This window comes from Meles meles, chromosome 12 (genome assembly GCF_922984935.1).
Source record: "Meles meles chromosome 12, mMelMel3.1 paternal haplotype, whole genome shotgun sequence".
Lineage (NCBI taxonomy): Eukaryota > Metazoa > Chordata > Mammalia > Carnivora > Mustelidae > Meles > Meles meles.
In genome coordinates, this window is record NC_060077.1 from 59,118,476 (window position 1) to 59,135,663 (window position 17,188).

The 17,188-nt window shown below is 47.9% G+C and overlaps 1 pseudogene; it reads right to left on the reverse strand.

Annotated features, from left to right (window-relative positions):
* Nucleotides 1-7,645: 7,645 nt before the first annotated feature.
* LOC123953907 lies at nt 7,646-13,440 on the reverse strand (annotated as a pseudogene).
* Nucleotides 13,441-17,188: the final 3,748 nt, after the last annotated feature.

Here is a 17,188-nt window from a genome sequence, read left to right on the forward strand (position 1 = left end):
CTGACAGGGGCCAGTTCATTCCTGGATCAAATAATGTACCCCCAAGAACAGCGAGAACTTCTCAGAGCAGAAAACACATCTACAAGCAACCACACAGTGCCTGGTACACAGTAATTCCTCAAGAAGTATCTAACCAATCCTGGGGCACCGGGGGTGGCTCAGTCCCCTGAGCATCTGACTCTCGGTTTCAGCTCAGGTCATGATCTCAGGGTGTGAGATCGAGCCCCACGTCTGCTTGAGATTCTCTCCCTGCCCCCAGTGGCCCCTCCCTTCATCTCTCTCACTCTAAAATAAATAAATAATTTTTTTTTTTTTTTAGGATTTTATTTATTTGAGAGAGAGAGCTTAGAAGGGGGAGGGTCAGAGGGAGAAGCAAACTCCCTGCTGAGCAAGGAGCCTGACGTGGGGACTCCATCCCGGGATTCCAGAACCACGACCTGAGTCAAAGGCAGTCGCCCAACCAACTGAGCCACCCAGATGCCCCTAAAGAAATTTTTTTTTTTAAATGTGTTTAACCAATCCCGGTGGCATTTACTATTCTGTTTTATATGGAAATTGGATTCCTTGCCCTCTTTTTTTCCTGGGGGAGGAGGTTTAAAAATAAGCAGCTGATCTGGGCTCCTGGGGAGGTCTTGGTGGACCAGGCTCGGCGTGGCTTGCACAGTTCCCATGGGAGCATGCGCTTAGGGCCAGGGGATTCAGATCTGGGGTGCAGAGGAGGACGGGCAGAAAAGACGGTGCACCGGGAAGGCCAGGATGGTGAAGAGGCAGGAGGCACAGCACCTTCAATTATCCATTTGTTTAGTAAACATAAGGAGCACCTCGGCATACTAGGTTTATCCAGGAGTTTCCCAGTCAGGGTCGCCTGGAATCTTAAAAGGTGGGAAATGGATACTGATGACACAGGAGTGTGAAACTCCGGGTTAGAGAGATTTCAACAAGTCTCTCTTGTCCCCTCTGTTCTCAGCGGAGGTGACTCGGGCCCGGGGTGCAAGAGGAAGGTGGCCGAGTCGGTGAGCAGCACGCCCTCTGGGGGAAGTCCTGATGGATGGGATGGGGCCCAGCTCCTCAAGGCCAACCTCCTCCTCGAAAAACAAGGACCCCTGAGCCTCTAGGGAGGTTAAAAGGCAAGCGGAGTTGGGCCATGGAAAAGAGAGGACGACGAAGGAGCTGGCCAAAGCAGCCTCTCCATCCAGACCCCTCTTCCTCCAGGTGGTCCCAGGGGAGCACGGGGGTCCCCTAGAGCTTGGGGGCTTCCAAGCAAACAGGACGGCCCTGTCACTTCCCCAAGTCAGTGGCCCCAGCGTGAGTCTCAAGGCCTTCTGGGCTCTGGCCTTACCTGCTGCAAGTGCTAGAAAGAACGACCGAGAGCCTTAGCTCTGGGACATCATCCTGGTGCTTTGAGATTGCTAGAGGAGCACTAGGCAGCTGGGCTCACGACGGCCTCCGTGCGGCTGCAAACACCAGAAGCTTCCATGTCGGGACTCCTTACGGTCTTAATGGGATCCGGGCAGTATCTGCTTGCACTTTGAGTCCAGCTACAGCCTGGTCGTGACCTCCTTTGAGTGACGTGGCAGCTCCTGGCCTGGCCTTTCTTGGCTCTTCTCTCTGCTTTGTACTCCCTCTCCCAATGGCCAGACCCACCTTCTGGCAGGCAGGCAGTTAACGCTGGGCTCCAGCATCTGGGCAGACAACAGGCAAAACAGTGGGCAAGGAGGGCAAGGTCCGCATCTTGTCCTTAGGAATGGTGGAGCCCAACGCAGTGGTGGGCACAGAGCAAGTACTCCTACAACTCTGCTGACCGACTGACCTTAGCAATGCGCAAGACATGAATGGATGGTGCCCTCATCTTCTCATAGTCTAGCAGGGCAAATTGATACAGTTTAAACAGCTGTAAATGATTAAGTGAACAATTTCACTGCAAGGACCAGGAGGGAAAAGTACGGAATTCTGCGGGGGCCACCATCTGAGCTGGGCAGGCAGTGAGCTGTCAAGCAGGCTTCCTGGGGGAAGTGAGATTTAAGTTGAAACTTGAAGGATGAGAAAGAGTTGGCTGGTGAAGACCAGAAGAAAGAACATTCCAGGTTGAGGGAGTAGCATGAGCAGGGCGCTGAAGCCCAGCTCTGGTCACAGCCCTCAGCTGGCTGGGTTCCCTCAGTAATCCCCAGGACTGTAGCCCCGCAAAGTCCACACTCCTCACTTGGGCCCCCCAGCCTCAGGCCAAGCCTTTCTGTCAAACTTCTCTCCTGCTGCTCTCCTGCCGAGCTCAGGACCCCACCTGACGAGCTACTCATGTCCTCAGCACCTACCCTGCATTTCTCTGGGTGCTGCTGAGGCCCCTGGGGACTGCCCTTTCCTCCCATCTCCACCAGTTCAAATCCCTCCACAGTTCCAGTTCTGGGCATGACAGAAAAGGCATAGGCCACCCTGCACAGAGCAGCCGAGGACCCTGGCAAGTACACAGTGGCAGTGGACTGGGGCGGGAGGTGGCATTTGGAGCACCCGGCACCAATGTTGAGCTCAGTGCCTGTAGTATCCCCTGCCAGGACTCCGGGTCGCCCGAAACCTGCACGTCATGGACCAGGGTTGTGAAAGCCTGATGAGCAGTTTGGCTCTAGCTGGCCTCACTGGAGAATCCTTACTGAGGTCATAGGCTTCGGTGACACCACCGTCCCGCCAGCAGCAGTGATCTGCTCCCACAGTGTGCTGCCCCACAGAGGGGAGCCTGTAATCTGCCAGCCCAGGGTCTTCCCTGTAGCAGGCCCGGTGGCCAGGCCATGGGCAACAGCTCGGAGCCAACAAACATGAAGCAAGAGTCACCAAGGGCAGTACTGGCCAGGGAGACAGGACAGTGGAGAGTTCTGCCCCAAGGGCTCAATCAGGATCACTGTCTTACAGAGGTGGGTGAGACAGAGCCGTGCTGTGGGGGCCATCAATGTAGCTAAACCACCAGGGAGCCAGGTCCCGGCATTTAGGGGGGTCTTTGTGAATCGAGGACCCCATTAAGTCGGTGGCTTTGCTTTAGGGGACCAGGTGGGGGGCACTGTTTCCTGGAAAAGCATTGCTGCCCCTTCATATAAAACAGACATTTGGTAAGGCCTATGGGCTCTTGAATGTCATTCCCATGGAACAGAGAGGCCTGCCGGGCTCTTCTCACCTTCTTAATCATTGAATCTGAGTGGATCTGCCCCAAAACATGGGGATGTCGGGCCAGAGAGTTCCAAGACATCCCTGGGTTAAGCATGGGGTTTCAACAAGAGCTTGCTAATAACGTCCTCAAATTAAAGAGTGTGTATTTGGTATCTTGTCCAGCAGGTGGCACTGTGACACTAAGAAATACCCCCAAGTAATCCAGCAGCCATTAAATCTTGGATGGAAACCAGTTTCTCTTTTTACTGCTGGAATTCTGTATTGTTTCTCCTGGACCACCAGGGATGGTTTAGGGAGGAAAGGGTAAAGGGGAGGGTGCAGTCTACATGAACCACTAGCATTTCTGTCCATGCAGTAGTTCCGAATGAGAGAGTCCTCTCTGACCTGGACAGAAAGGAAAACACAGACAGGGAACTCAGGGATTCTTAACTAGCCTTCAGCGGTGGGGGGCCACAACACTACAGTGGGTGGCCCACAAGGCCCCGCCCACAAGACCACTAGGGCTTTCTTCCCTACCTTCCATCAATTGGATTTAGGAGGCTGTGAGATTTAGGAGGTCCATGAGAACATGGATTAGAGTCTAACATACACTCAAGTCAGGGACTGCAGTACACGGGTCCTTAACATCAGAAGCCCAGCCTATCCCCCAGCTGGGAGGATAGGGAGTGGTGGAGGCTAGCCCAGGGAGAACAGGGAAGCAAACTAGATCAGCTTCTTTTCTCCCTTCCTTCAGGGTCTATACCTGAGCATGGGCATTTCTTCCTTCTGAGTTCTGGTGCCAGAGCCCTGCAGCTTCTTCCCCTCCACTGGCCACCACATTCCAACCTGCCATCTTCCCTGCTCTGGGCACCTCCATGCCCAGTTTGCCATTTTGGAGATGTAGGGGAGCAGATGCACAAGGACCATCTTCCCAACACTAAAAAAAAAATTATACAACAAAATGATGTCAAAAATATATTAGAAAACTTAAAATGGAATACTAAACACAAACCAACAAAGTTTAACCCAAAGGTAGGAACAGAGAAACAAACATGAAAAATAGAGGGGGAAAAAAGAAATAATAAAATGGGAGACTGAGATCCAAATATATAAATAATTACATTAAATGTAAATGAAGTAAACACACCAATTAAAAGATAGAGGTTGACAGCACAGATTTTTAAGGAATTTTAAAAAAAATTTTATTTATTTGACACAGAGAGAGAGAGCACAAGTAGGCAGAGAGGCAGGCAGAGAGAGGGGGGAAGCAGGCTCCCTGTGGAGCAGAGAGCCTGAGATAATGACCTGAGCCAAAGGCAGAGGCTTAACTCACTGAGCCACCCAGGCGCTCCAACAGCACAGATTTTTTAAAAATGACCCAAGGACATACTGTCTAAAGAAACTCTTCAAATATTATGACAGAGGTAGGGTAAAAGAAAAAATTTGGAAAAAAAAAAAAACAAACCTGTAACTTTTGGGAAGCCCCAACCAAAACAAAGTAAGCTTTTGACCATATGAATATCAAAATAAAATATCAAAAGAAAATTATAAGTTAAAGAGGGACATTATATACAGACAGAAGAATCAATTCACTGAGAAGCCATAATGACAATTCTAAATGTCTAATACCCAAGGTTAGTGCATCAAAATATAAGAAGCAAAACTTGTGAGAGCAGAAAAGGAGTAGATACATCTACTAGTGTACTTGGAAATTGCAACCATCCTCCATATCATTATCTAGAAATAAAAGACAGAAAATTAGCAAAGACAGAACTGACCACCACCAACAACTAACTTGAATTAATTGATATTTATAGAACACCACACAACAATAGCAGACTATACATTCTTCTCAAGTGCGCATGGAACGTTTGCCAAGATATACCATACCATGAGTCATAAATCAAACCTTAACAAATTTAAAAGGATTTAAATCATACAAAATACACTTTCTGACTATAATGGAATTAAACTATAAATCAATAACAGGAGCATAACTGAAAATTCTCCAAACACTAGGAAAGAAATGACACACTTTTTCAAAAGAAATCTCGAAGGAAATTAGAAAATATATTAAACTGAAAGAAAATTAATCTAAAACATATCATGCTTTGTGGGATATAACTAAAGTGGGAAAGGAGTTTACCACACTAAATGCTTGTATTACAAAACAAGGAATGTCTCAAAGCAACCATCCAAGTTTCTGTGTAAGAAACTGTGTGGGAGGAGGGGTAAAATAAACTCAAAGTAAGTAGGAGGAAGGAAATAATGAAGAGTGGTTATTAATGAAATTGGAAACAGAAAAACAGAAAATCAATGAAACCAAGAAATGGTTCTTTGAAAGACCAATAAAATTGATTTTCTCTACTCAGACTAACAAACAGAAAAAGAAAAAAGACAGAAATGACCAAATCAGGAATGAAAAAGGAAATAGAACTACAGATCTCATAGACATTAAAGCAATAATAACATCTCTGTGCAAATGAATTTGGCAAACTACATGAAATGGACCTAATTGTTGAAACCCACAAACTACCAAAACTTACCCGTCATAGAATAGGTAACTCAATTCTAAAACATTCTCTTCATCCAAAAAAGAAATCCTGTACCCATCAGCAATCATTCCCATTTACCACCACCACCACCACCCCCCCCCCCCCGCCCCCAACAAACCTCCAGCCCTAGGGCACCATTAATTTACTTTCTGTCTCTATGGATTTGCCTATTCTGGACATTTCCTATGAGTGGAATCAAACAACATGTAGTCTTTGTGACTGTTTTTTTTCTTTTACCATAATCAAGCTTCGTCCATGCTGCCATGTGTTTAAGTCCTTCAGTTCCTTTTATGGTTAAGTAATATTCCATCATATGGCTATACCACATTTGATTGATTAGTTGATAAACCTTTGGGTTATTTCCACTTTCTGGCTGTTATGAATAATATACCTACAAACATTCGTATGTAAGTTTTTATGTAGACATGTTTTGATTTCTCTTGGGTATATTAGGAGTGAAGTTGCCTGGTCATATGATAACTGTATATTTGTCTTTTTGAGGAACTTCCAGACTTTTCCAAAGTAGCTGTACCATTTAGACTCCCACAACAGCATATAAGGGGTTCCTTACACTTATTTCCTCTCTTTTTTTTTTTTTAAGATTTTATTTATTTATTTATTTGAGAGAGAGAGTAAGAGAGGCCATGAGAGGGGAGAAGGTCAGAGGGAGAAGCAGACTCCCCATGGAGCTGGGAGCCCGATATGGAACTTAATCCTGGGACTCCAGGATTATGATCTGAGTTGAAGGCAGCCACTCAACCAACTGAGCCACCCGTATTTCCTGTCTTTTTAAAAATTCTAGTCATCCTAGTGAATGTGAAGTAGCATTCCATTGTGATTTAAATTTGCATCCCCCAACCCATGGCTAATGATATTAAGGCCTCTCTTCATCTGTTTATTGGCCATCTGTAATCCTCTTTGGAGAAGTGTCTATTTCAGATCCTTTGCCTATTTTATTTTTTTTTTAAAGATTTTATTTATTCATTTGACAGAGAGAGAGATCACAAGTAGGCAGAGAGGCAGGCAGAGAGAGAGGCAGAGAGAGAGGAGGAAGCAGGCTCCCTGCGGAGCAGAGAGCCTGATGAGGGGCTCGATACCAGAAACCTGAGATCCCAGGACCCGAGCCGAAGGCAGCGGCTTAATCCACCGAGCCACCCAGGCGCCCCCTTTTTTTTTTTTTTTTAAGATTTTATTTATTTATTTGACAGACAGAAATCACAAGTAGCCAGAGAGTCAGGCAGAGAGAGAGAGGGGAGGAAGCAGGCTCCCTGCAGAGCAGAGAGCCCTCCTTTGCCTATTTTAAAATTAGGTTGTCTTTTTATTATTGAATTTTAAGTGTTCCTTATGTATTCTAAATACAAATCCCTTGTCCGATATATGATTTGTAAGTATTTTCTTCTGTAAGTTATCTTTTTACCTTGTTGGTGGTATCTTTGAAGCATAGAACTTTTTAATTTTGATGAAGTTTGTTTTATCTTTTTTTCTTTTGTTGCTTGTGCTTTTGGTGTCATATCTAAGAATGCTTGTTCTAATCCAAGGTCATAAACATTTATATCTATATTTTTTTTCTACGAGTTTTTTTTGGGGGGGGTTGTTTTTGTTTTTGTTTATGGTGGGTTTTTTTGTCCACATAAAAGCTCTTGGTTTTTGTTTGGTGGGTTTTTTGTTTTTGTTTTAAAAGATTTTATTTATTATAGAGAGAGAGATCATGAGCGGGGAGAGGGTGAGGGGCAGAGAGGGGAGGAGCTGGGTGGGAGGTAGGGACAAGATGACTCTCCCGAGGGCTAAGCCAGACTTGGGGTTTGATCTCATGACCCTGAGATCTTGACCTGAGCCGAAACCAACAGTGGGCTAGGCGCCCCCAAAGTTCTCAGTTTTTTAGCCCTCTCATGAGAAATCTGCAGTCACCACAGATGACGTCCCTGCAGAATCTTTACTCCTTCTGTTGCCCAGTCTCCAGCTCACTCGTTGCCAGCACTAACACTGGCATTCGCTGTCCCCCTGACTTTGTTCTGTTCTTAAGTTCCTTTCACTGTTTTCTTGAGGTCTTTTCCCCCTCATACAGGGCATGTCTTGCAAGTCTATGTTTGGGTTCATTTTTCTTTGCATAATCCAAAGAATCCTAAATCATGCCAAAGCCAGTTGTCTTGCCACCCCCAAAATGGTTCTGAATCCAAATACAAAGATGACATCTGGTGCAGTCTTGTACACGTCGGCTAGTTTTTCCTGAAAATCTGTCTTAGGTACCGTTGCCTTTCTGGGTGAAGAACATCAACGACTATCTGTTTCCGCTGAAGTGGTTGGTGGGTCATGAACTTCCTGGTCTGGATAGTTACTGTGTTATTGATGGTGGCCGAGCTTCAGGCAGTTGGGCAGGAAAAGAGAGCTTTCTAAGAGTTTCGTCATTTGAGCTCTAACATTTAGATTTAGGATCCATTTGAGTTAATTTTGACATGTGTATGGCTTGAGGAAGGGACTTTTGTATATGAATATCCAGTTGCTAAAAAGACTATTCTTTTCCCATTAAATTGTCTGGGACCCTTGCTGAAAACTTATGGACTATAAATATGAATAAGAATTTTTTTTGGACTCTCAATTCTATCTAATTGGTCTGTATGTCTATTCTTATATCAGTACCACATTTTTTGATACTGTAGCCTTGTAGTAAATTTGAAATGTGCAAGTCTCCCACTTTGCTCTTTGTTTCGGTTATTGCTGGTCCCTTGCATTTTCATATGAATTTCGAGATCAGCTTATCAATTTCAACTGAAAAGGCACTTGGGAATGTATAGAGATTGTGCTGAATCTGCTGGTTAGTTAGTTAGGGAGTATTACCATCTTAAAAATATTGTGTCTTACATGAAAAAATGTTCATCATCACTAGCCATCAGGAAGATTCAAATTAAAACTACATTGAGATACCACCTGACACCAGTTAGAATGGCCAAAATTAGCAAGACAGGAAACAACATGTGTTGGAGAGGATGTGGAGAAAGGGGAACCCTCTTACACTGTTGGTGGGAATGCAAGTTGGTGCAGCCACTTTGGAGAACAGTGTGGAGATTCCTGAAGAAATTAAGAATAGAGCTTCCCTATGACCCTGCAATTGCACTGCTGGGTATTTACCCCAAAGATACAGATGTAGTGAAAAGAAGAGCCATCTGTACCCCAATGTTTATTGCAGCAATGGCCACGGTCGCCAAACTGTGGAAAGAACCAAGATGCCCTTCCATGGACAAATGGATAAGGAAGATATGGTACATATACACGATGGAGTATTATGCCTCCATCAGAAAGGATGAATACCCAACTTTTGTAGCAACATGGACGGGACTGGAAGAGATTATGCTGAGTGAAATAAGTCAAGCAGAGAGAGTCAAGTATCACATGGTCTCACTTATTTGTGGAACATAACAAAGAACACGGTGGACATGGGGAGATGGAGAGGAGAGGGAGTTCAGGGAAACTGGAAGGGGAGATGAACCATGAGAGATTATGGACTCTGAAAAACAACCAGAGGGTTTTGAAGGGGCGGGGTGGGTGGGAGGTTGAGGAACCAGGTGGTGGGTAATAGGGAGGGCAGGTACTGCATGGAGCACTGGGTGTGGTGCAAAAACAATGAACACTGTTACGCTGAAAATAAACAAATAAAAAAATATATATTATGTCTTTGGGGATGCCTGGGTGGCTTAGTCAGTTAAGGGTCTGACTTGCTTTTGGTTCAGGTCACAATTTTATGATTATGAGATTAAGCCCTTCGTCGGGCTCTGTGCTCAGTGCGGAGTCGGCTTCAGATTCTCCCCCCTGTCCCTGCTGCCCCATTACCCTGCTCACTCTCTCTCTCAAATAAATAAATAAAATCTTAAAAAATATATTAAGTCTTCTTTATTTAGGTTTTCTTTAATTTCTTTCAATAATATAGTGTTCAGCATTCATGGCTTATACTTCTTTAATTAAATCTATTCCTGTTTTATTTTTTTGATGCTCTTACAATGAGATTTTTTTTTAAGATTTTACTTATTTATTTGACAGAGAGAAACACAGTGAGAGAAGGAACACAAGCAGGGGGAGTGGGAGAGGGAGAAGCAGGCTTCCTGCTGAGCAGGAAGTCTAATGTGGGGCTCGATCCCAGGACCCTGGGATCATGACCTGAGCCAAAGGCAGATGCTTAATGACTGAGCCACCCAGGCGCCCCTGTAATTATTTTCTTAATTTCACTTTTGGGTTATTCACTGCAAATGTATACAACTACAATTTTTTTGTAACTTGTATGTACAGGTCATATTTTTTTGTGAATTAATTTTGTATTTTGTAATTTTGTTGAGCTCATTCATTAGTTTTCGTTTTTGCTTTTGTTTTTGTTTTTAAGATTTATTTGTCAGCGAGAAAGAGAGAGAGCACACGTGCATGCACACAAGCAGGGGGAGCAGAAGGCAGAGGGAGAAGCAGTCTCCCTGCTGAGCAAGGAGCCCAATGCGGGACTCATTCCCAGGGTCCTGGGATCATGATCTGAGCCCAAGGCAGACGCTTAACCAACTGAAGCACCCAGGCACTCCAATTAGTTTTTGTTTTTAGTGCATTCCTGAAGATTTTGCCTATTCACAATTATGCTGTCTGCAAACAGACAGTTGGAGGGAAGAACCCACAAAATAGTGCATGTGTCTGGTACACAGCGAGCTCTCCCAGGTGACAGCTTGTCTCATGCTTCCTCGTTAGTTGCTGTTCCCTCCTCTGCAGTCAGTCCCCTGCAGGCCATCCCTGCCTGGCTGGATTCCCAAGAGTGGAACAACACGGATGCTGACCTGCCTGCACCAATTTACTCCAAGCCCTGAGCACCACGTTCAGCCCCCTCATTGGCGCTGGCTCTAGTCTCTTCTCCCAGGCGGAAAGCCATCCCAGACCCAAACGGTGCCCACCCCCATGGTGTCCCTAAACAGAGAAAGGACAGAAGTGGAGGTTTCCCAAGGTGGGGCATCCTCTTGTGGGTCCTGCGGGGAGGGGGCCCCTCTGAGGGGGAAGGAGAGGTATGGAGAGAACTCACTGTAGCACAAGGTCCTTCAAACCAAACTGAATGATCCAAATAAACCAAAGTGAAAAAAGTTCCGTAAATGCTAACTTTATATTAAAATCATAGTAAGTAGGCATTCTACCTCTCTGTAAATTGTACAGCTGCAAAGCAGTCTCCCAACACTCCACACATTTCTTTTGCTCACATGGGCCGGGCCCTGGTCCTGCCAGGACTACGGTCCTACCTTGAGTTGCCCAGATGAGGTGAGCTGTGCCAGGTGGGCTTTGAAGGAAGTAGCTCTGACATTGCTCTGGGAGTTCCGGGGGCTTTCCAGCGCACAGTGTCCTCTTAGTTGAGGGGATAGGGCCGGGCCAAGGGTCCCCATGGGCCTTGGGATACACTTGGGTTCCCTGACTGCTCCCAGAGTAGGCCTGGGCCCTGATGGAGACGGAGGCCCAGCTGCCTCTGGGAAGCAGATGGCTTCACCCAGCATGAGGCCAGGCTCCTCAGCGAGCTCTGCCCTAACGGCCAACACCGTGTCCCCTCTACACGCAGGGCGGGGCTTGGGGACAGTCCTCCCACCGCAGCCTAATGTCCACAACCACCCACCGCCTGTGCCCCCTCTTCCCAGCCTCTGCGAAGCCGGGCACTAAGACCTCCTCCACGGGGCCACTGGGAGGGTGAGGCTGGCACGGGGCACAGCGCAGGGGCTCAGCGAGGGTCTCTCACCTCCCTGCCTCCCTTCTGCACCGGGTGGGAGCTTTACCAGGGCAGCTCACTTCCTCTGAGTCAGGCGCTGTGCTTGCCGCCTCTGGAGGAGGGTCTCCTCCAGTTTGCAAGTGGGGGGTCCACGCTGTGCCCTAGTCTGGGGGCAAGGCCAGCGTCCACGGCTCTAGAGCACTGAAAGCAACAGGGCAGGGGAAGGGGAGGCCACGGGCGTGGACGAGGCCATGGGCGTGGACTCCGCCCCAGTGGGAGCCCCAGGTCCACCCCCCACCCACCTTGTGCCTCCCCCGCCCCAGGTAATCACACAGCTGCACTCCACCGACACAGTATTGCTCAGAGATATTATTCCCCAAGTTGGAAAAAAAAAAAAAAAACCCAAACCAAAAAAACCCAATGCTATTATGAGCAGAGTCTATTGAAAGACAGGCTGAGAGCATTTTGGAGATGCATTGCTGTTAGTCGGTTTTATGGCACATTTGCATTTAAATAGATTCTTTAACTCTTTTTCTGAACTTCACAATAATACAGCCTTAAAATGCTGACTAATAGGGTGGCGGGTGCTTAATTTTCGCTTTAATTTTAACACTGATACATTGTCTTAATCGTAGCCTTTCTGGCTCAAATGACACTTGCAAATGCAAGTTTTAAATTTGTTTTTTCTTCTTTTTCGTTAAAAATCAGAGAGTTTCCAGGGGCGCCTGGGTGGCTCAGTGGGCTGAGCTTTTGGACTCCCATACACAGTTAAATTATGAAAGAGAGGAGTTAAGAAAAAAAAAGAAGAGGGGCACCTGGGTTAAGCCTCTGCCTTCAGCTCAGGTCATGATCCCAGAGTCCTGGGATGGAGCCCCACATGGGGCTCTCTGCTCAGCAGTGAGCCTGCTTCCCCCCTCTCATTCTGCCTGCCTCTCTACCTACTTGTGATCTCTCTCTACCAAATAAGTAAATAGAATCTTAAAAAAAAAAAAAAAATCAGACAGTTTCGAGATCTGCGTTACAGAAAAGGTGCCCCTCTTGTCGGCCAGTCCAGCTGTCCCAGGTCTGAACTCTTCCTGGAAGTCAGCGGGTCTTGTCTCCCACCTCCTGACCTTGGCGAGCTGCAGCATCCAGCTCGGGAGCTCTGCCAGGAAGGAAGGGTTCCCCAAGGCGAGAGCCACACCTGTCCTCAGCCTCAGCCAGTAGCCTACTCGGACTGGCTCGGACCGGCTCGGACCACGTCTCAAGAGCTGAGGATTACATTTTTAGGAAATCTGCGAGCCAGTTCCTCAGCCATCATTATTAAAAATTATATCATGTAAACTTCTAAGTAAACAGAATATATTAAAAATGAAGGTAAAATATACTCAAAACTCATTACTTCATTCTGGTTTTATTACTATCTGTGTCCTTGAGTTCATTCACATCCGTGGTGGAAGGACCATATAATGGTTTTCAGTCAGGTTATGCTGGTGGCTTAAAATTGGCCCCAGTGGGAGCATTTATAAACCAGGTCCCCTTTTTTTCAAAGAGGCATTTGCTAAGCGTGTACCAGCACACCACCGAGAGCAACTGACCCAGCCCTGAGTAACTAGGGGCCTTCTTTCTGTCTTGTTGTCCACCCAGGGCCAGACAGCCCCAGGTGGCCTCCTCCCAGAACAGTGGCTCTCAGCATTCCAGGGGAGGCTTGGCCTGTGCCAAAGGCCGAGGTGATTTCTCTCGATGTAGCCCAAAGCAGCAGACAAAAGCAGCTGAATGAGACTGCTAAGGGGGTCTGCCCTGTTCCCTGCACACTCCCTCACTCTCCGGACTCGGAGAAAACTCCCCACAGGGATCTCTGCCCACTCCTCTCCTTCAGCCTGGGACCCACCTTGCCTAGGAGCTACGTGGGGGCCTCAGGCCCAGCCAGTGTTCTGATCCGGACAGCCTCCCAAGGTTCTGGCCTCCCACCTGGATGGCAACAGCAGCATCTCCCTGATACCTCAGCTCCTTCTTCGGTCTTCTTCCCACGGGGCCCTTGTGATGGCCCTGCTCTTCTCCAGGACCCATACTGGCTCCCTACCCCAACCCTCAACAACTCTCCTCTCTGGCTCTCAGGCACCCATCCTACCCTGCAGCCCAGTCACGGTGCTTACCACGAGGGGCTTCAAGAGAGGGAGCGTGAGGAACACCTCTGCATATAGGAGTTGGTTTAAAAAGAAACAAATGCCCATTCTGACATTTGTCCTGACATTACCCAAAAAGCGAAGCATTCTTTTTGTCAAAAGAGAGTCATTGAAATGGTCCCAGATGCCAATTGCCAGACTTTTCTACCCCGTGGCCTCCCTCCTCCGCTACTGCTCTCCTCTCCTTCCCCCTCCCTTTCTAAATCCTGTCCCTGCCCCAGGGCCCACATGAAGGCCAACACCACCTCCCAATCCTTCTCGCCTTGAAACAAAGGATGAGAAAGGCAGCTAGAGAAGAGGCACCGTATCGCTACCATGTTCCAGGGTGGGATGCCAGCCCGTGATACAGGACTCGTCCAAACGTCCTGTGACTCTCATCCACACACTCATCTAGGGCATAAAAGGCCAAAAGTTGGGATGGACGGGTTGCCCTTCACCTTGAGTACAGAGGGAGGCTCTACCAGAGCCCTTGAAGAGCTTGATCAGCATTCTCTGTGGTTTGGGGGGCACCACGGACACATGTGCGGCGCCTGCCTGGAAAATGAGCAAGTGAGAGGCAGGCGTGCCACCCTAGGGTGACATCAAGGCAGAGCGAGCTGAGTTTTAAAGGATGGCCAGAAGTGAGAAAAGCCTAGAAGATTAGGGAGGGCATCAGGAGCAGGAGGAGCAGAGCACAAGCGCAGAGGCTCCAGTGGAAATGGTGCGCTCCAACCTCAGGGGCCCCCACAGGCTGGCAGAACAGCAGAGGGTCTTGCCAGCAAGAGTTCGAGGCCCTGGAGTAGGCACCCCGGGCCCGGTCAGCACCCTGCCTCCTCAGCCACTCCCCCTCCTGCTCCGTCTCCCATGCCAGCCTCCCCAGGGCCACTTCGTCTGTGTCCCCTGACCTCTCCAGATTTTAATCCCCTCTGTGCTGTGACAGCTGTCAGTTCAAATGCCACCTCTGGGCTCCTCCTCCTCCACATCTCCACTCCACACCTCCAACCAACTTTTCGAGCACAATACATCCGACTCTGAGCTCATCATTTTTCCTTCAAAACCTGTTCTGTTTTTCCTCATCTCTGACTCACAACACCATCCTTCCAGCCAGAAGTCAGGGGCTTCCTCTGTCCACATAAAATGTATCCCCACACCTGGCTGGCTGCCTGTCCAGTGGTCACTTAAGTCCAGTCATTTCTTGCCATCTCCAGTGCGACCTCCCATTCCAAACAGCCAGCATCAGCTCTGAGCCAGACACCTGGCCCTCAGCTGTCCCCTGCATGCTCTACTCCCCATCTTTTATCCTTTACATAGTAGCCAGCATGATTTTTCTGAAAATGTAAACCAAACAGTATTGCTCCAAGGCTTAAACCTTCCAATTGCTCCCCATGGCACCCAGAATTAAAGCTGCAGCTCCACCGTGGCCCGGGAGGCCCTGTGTCTCTGTCCTTTCCACGCTCCAGACTCATCATGTGCCCTCCCAGGGCCACAGTGACCCTGTCCTCCTCTGCCCTCACCGTGGAACACCTCTCCTGACCTGGGGTTTATGCACACACTGCTCTTCCCCAGCTCTCATTCTTCAGGACTCAGCTTAAATCTCTCCTCCCTGGGGACAACTTCCCTGGTCTCCTCACTGCCTTCACAGAGATGTCTTCCCCCTGCTCCCACCCCTTACCATCCCGGTGCTCAGTTTTCTTCACAGCGCATTGCATTTTGCTGTCCTCTCACGCATCCCAGCTAAGGATCCAACTGTGGTACGGAGAGCTGTCCTAGGTGCTGGACACCCAGCTAGGAAAACCCTGAGCCTCCTTGTCTCCAGGAGTCCAATCCCACCCCACTCTTCATTCTGCCAAAATTTAGGGGCCACCACTGGGGTTTTCCTCTCCTTCCCACCTTCTACTTACCTTATCAGTGGAGGGCATTTCCATTCCCTTCCTTGCATCAACAGCAAGACACCTCCCTGTCCCCACCCAGGGCCAAATCTGACCTTGTAGCCTCCAGGGGCCCCCCACCAAGCTGCCCAGCGAGGTGGCTTCTGGATTATGAAAGGGGCCTTGTCCACAGATACCACAGCCTCACTGAATAGTGGGGGCAGAGAAGTGGGGAGGAGGAGAGGCAGCGATGTATGACTGGGCTTGGGGCTGTCTCTTACCTCCTTGCTTAATCTCCTTGATAAGGTTTATGTGATTTTCAAAGAGCTTCCTAAAGCCTGTTTTCTTTGTCTGTAGGTTTGAGGATGGAATGCTCTGACATCTTCCTGGCTTGAGGTCCAGGGGGGTCTGGATAAACCAAGGCATTTTTGTGAGGTTGAAGAAAGGTAACCTGGAGTACACAGCTGGCTCAGTCGGTAGAGCATGTGACTCCTGATCTTGGAGTGGTGAGTTCAAGCCCCAAGGGGGGATGTAGACATTACTTAACAATAAAACTTTAAAAAAAAAAAAAAAAAGGAAGAGGAAAGGAAGAAAGCTAACCTTTAGGAGTTTCTTCTGTTTTTGTATTGTTTTTCTTGTTTTGTTCACTTCCTATTGTGGAAAATTTTAAACATATAGGAAAAACAGAGCTAACGGAATGATAAACCTCTATATACCTCCCTTCACGCCAGTCCTGGCTATCTTTACGCCACCCCCCAGAGGATTATGTTGAAGCAAATTCCAGAATTCGAAACATCTCACCTGCACATAGTCTCACAGCACCTCTGAGAGATAAGGAATCTTTTACATAAATATAATCCCAAGAACCACATCTAAAAATTTTTGAGAATTTCCTCATGGCATCAAAGATGCAATCAATATTCATGTTTCCCTGGTTGTTTCATAAAGGGTTCTATTTTTGTGTTGTGTTGAAATCAGAATCCAAGTAAGGTCCACACTTCACTACTGGTTGAAAAAGCTCATGAATCTCTCTCTTTTTTTTTTTTAGATTTTATTTATTTATTTGACAGAGAGAGATCACAAGTAGGCAGAGAGGCAGGTAGAGAGAGAGGAGGAAGCAGGCTCCCCACGGAGCAGAGAGCCTGATGCGGGGCTCGATCCCAGGACCCTGAGATCATGACCTGAGCCGAAGGCAGCGGCTTAATCCACTGAGCCACCCAGGCGCCCCTCATGAATCTCTTTTAATGTATAACTTCCCTTCCAACTTATTTTGCTCTGGTAATGTATTTGTTAAAGAATATGCTTCAGCTGGGGTGCCTACTGGCTCGGCCGCTGGGCATCTGCCTTCAGCTCAGGTCATCGTCAGGTCCTGGGATCGAGCCCTGCATCAGGCTCCCTGGCTCAGAGAGAGGCCTGCTTCTCCCTCTCCCACTACCCCTGCTTATGTTCCTTCTCTCACTGTGTCTCTGTCAAATAAATAAATAAAATCTTAAAAAAAAAAAAAAAGAATATTCTTCGGCTGAAGACATTCTCTTCCTCTCTTGCCCTTGTCTCCCTTCCTGTGAGAGTCTGGGTTCCTCTTTGCTTTGTCTTTCCTGAGAGCCAGGCAGGGGAGAGGCGGGGGGGTCTAGCTGTGACGGCATCAGTCATGTCACCCCCTTTTCAGAGAATACAGCCCTTCCACAGCAGCCCTGGCACTCCAGCAGCCTCAGTCCCCCAGGGTCCCATCTCTCCGAGGCACCCTGCCAGCCCTTGATGTCTGCACTGGGTGGGGGCAGCCAGTGG